The 3,249-nt window shown below is 31.1% G+C and overlaps 1 long non-coding RNA gene across 1 annotated transcript; it reads left to right on the top strand.

Annotated features, from left to right (window-relative positions):
* Positions 1-1,135: 1,135 nt before the first annotated feature.
* LOC112005628 (uncharacterized) lies at positions 1,136-1,767 on the top strand. Its single transcript, XR_010631650.1, has 2 exons — positions 1,136-1,228; positions 1,362-1,767. It is a non-coding gene; the product is annotated as an uncharacterized LOC112005628 (long non-coding RNA).
* Positions 1,768-3,249: the final 1,482 nt, after the last annotated feature.

Genomic DNA, 3,249 nt, shown 5'->3' with positions numbered 1-3,249 from the left:
AGTTAAAAAGTGATGTCAATATTGGGCACAAATTAGAATTTTAATAACCATTTTTTCTTATCACATAAGAATTGTGGTAAAATTATTGTAAAAATTTTGTGAATGTAGCAGTAATCTTATTTTTATTGAACTAAAATTCTTGTAATTCTCAAGTCAATGTGGTCAATGTTTCTATTAGGATGGTTAAAATAGGTTAGTTTTGTGTGTGTGTGTATTTGGAAGTATATATATACATTTTTTGGCAAGTCAGAGTGGTCCTATGACCACTCTGAATTACACATGGAGCCACCCCTGCTTAAAAATAATAATATTGTTTGTATTTTATTGGTCATACTAAATGTAAGGTAGGAATTTGTTCCCCCCACATCTGATTGTATCCTACCGCGCTAGGCACCGCGGTAGGATACAATCAGATGTGGGGGGAACAAATTCCTACCTTACACTAAACATGTAGTTGAATTTAATTGAATAACCTAATGTACTACACTTAAGGAATTGTACTTAAGTTTTGCGCTTCTTCAAAACTATTACAGTCTCCCATTCCACTTTACAACCACCCAAAAGACTCTCATCATCATCTAGTGCTCTCTCTTTAGTTTATCTTCACTAATTCTTCCTGAGAATGCTCTTAAATAATCATATTTTCATTAGCCCCCCGCTCTACCTTAATAAAGAGTTTTCTTATTTAAAGCTAAGCAAATATTAAGAGATACCATATTTTTCTTCTTTTTTTGGTTGAATTTAAATTCTATTTATTTTATGGTTTCTTATAGTAATATTGTTATATTTAATTTTTATGAATATTATTTATTGTAAATGTAGTCTAGTATTTTTTTCTTCCCCCTTAGATGTAGTTTTGATATATACTTATATTTTATTTTTATAAATTTTATGGACATGTGATTTTTAAAAAGAATAGGAGAAACTCATGGACAAAAAAAAGGACTTAAGATGCTCAATTGGTTGATTAGATTGTTAGTATTTTGAGTGCTAATAAGAATTATACTGAAAAAAAAAAATTCTAAAAGTAATCTTGTGATATAGGTATGCTGTACTTTGAGTTTTCGCTGAACTGCAAATCAATATGATAGTTTTANATGGTTGTTGGAAAATTGATCCCTCTCTCTCTTTTTCTCTCTCCCTAGATCTTGATGAGCGGATCTTAAAGCAGCAACAAGAAGAGGAGGAACGGAAGCGTCAACGTCGTGAAAAGAAAAAAGAGAAGAAGGTGAGCACTGTACTACCATGGTTTGCTTAATAATGTATGCCTGAGCCATAAGACTGTTCAGGAAATTTTTTTGCCTGTCTGTAGATTTTAACTGTAATGTTTCCTGATAATTTGGTTATATTTTTGTGTTCAGAGAGAGAAGGTGGCAGAAGAGGAAACTGAAATGGATCCTGATGTTGCGGAAATGATGGGATTTGGGGGTTTCCGTTCATCCAAGAAGTGACCATGTTTCATCACTCCATCCTATATTTGGAGTGAGTTTTGGCCATGTAACCTTTGTAGCATTGTACTTGTGACAGTTCTGTAAGGAACAGTCTAATTTAGGTAACTTGACCTTTTAGAAATTGTATGTTCATTTTATATTTCATTTGAGATGTTCTATGTTAACAGCAAAAAAGCAAATTTCATGGAATTTCTCGACATTTATGGTAGATTTTACTGGTGAGTGGTGATGCCATTCATTTTCATTCTTGTACATCCTCCTTGCAGGAGATACTGATCAATGTATGATTTAAGGCTACCTTGTACCTTTCTTCTGACTCTCTTGTGGTTAAAGTCTGCATTAGATGGAGGGTTTGGAGAATGCAATTTCTGCTCGACATCCATAACCCGCTGTTTTTGATTGACAATTGTTGTAGAACCCCAACAAAAATATCATTATTCTTCTATCATCACAAATTCAGAATATGAGCAAGAAGGGACAATCCTCATTAGGGACAACTGAATGTTTCTTTGAATCTTATGGGAAAACTTTTGTTTGACGACATGCGTACAAACGAAATGAAAATGTTTTGGTGAGAATGGCCTTAGTATAGGGCGAAACAAAAACACTCATACTCACACCACACAAGTACGTCTCTTGCATCAGCGACATGCTGTCTAAAACCAAAAACTCGTTGTCTAGTACAAGATAAAGATAAAATTTCGTGGTAAAAGAGGTTCTTGTTGGTTTAGTAGGCTAACTAAAAAGCATGCGTTGTTGCATTTCAAGTTTTCATCTTAACGCCCATGAAGAAAAGGCAAAGACTAAAAACTAATAATATGAGTAATTTAAATGTATATTAATTCAGTTGGGTTGAGGTATGCAATGTTTAATAATTATTAGATGCTTGTAAAATATATATATATATATATATTTATTACTCAAACCTTATTAGATTCAAATTACTGAAAATTTGAACCCCAACTCACCCTTTTATTGTCTATTTGTCAAGGAAGAATTCTGAATTTTATAATATAATTGATTGACTTTTTATAAGGAGTCAAATCACTTTCAGCTTAAAATCCATATTTTTATTAGCTTTTTATTTATCTATGTATTAAAGTAGATTTTTATAATACAATTTATTGACTTTTTATAAAGAGTCGAGTCACTTTTAGTTTAAATTCCATAATCTTATTAGCTTTTGTTTATTTATCTGTTAAGATAGAATTTTATAATACAATTGATTGGTTTTTTATAAAGAGTTGAGTCACTTTTAGTTTAAATTCCATATTTGTGTTAGCTTTTGTTTGTCTATCTGTTAAGATAGAATTTTATAATACAATTGATTGACTTTTTATAAGGAGTCGAGTCACTTTCAATTTAAAGTCTATATTTTTATCACATTTTATTTGTCTATTTGTTAAGGTAGAATTTTATAATATAATTGATTGACTTTTTATAAAAAGTCGAGTCACTTTCAGTTTAAAGTCCATATTTTTATCAGCTTTTGTTGGTCTATTTGATAAGATAGAATTTTATAATACAATTACTTGACTTTTTATAAAGAGTCGAGTCACTTTTAGTTTAAAATCCATATATCTATTAGCTTTTGTTATTTCCCAACATAGATGGAACCCTTTTCAAACCTCCTTAACAGGTGCGCAAACCCATCAACAAAAGCCTTAAAATTGTATAATCTATCTTATTGAGGTTGAGTCAAATTGAAAAACCCATTGAACAATTCAAACCTAACACGCCATCCCTCCCTATTTCGGAGCTATTTTTTTGCTCTAAATTGGAGTGTCATTAATGCAGA

This window comes from Quercus suber, unplaced genomic scaffold (genome assembly GCF_002906115.3).
Source record: "Quercus suber isolate HL8 unplaced genomic scaffold, Cork oak 2.0 scaffold_232, whole genome shotgun sequence".
NCBI classification, from domain to species: Eukaryota; Viridiplantae; Streptophyta; class Magnoliopsida; order Fagales; family Fagaceae; genus Quercus; species Quercus suber.
This window is presented reverse-complemented; position numbering and strand designations above follow the sequence as displayed.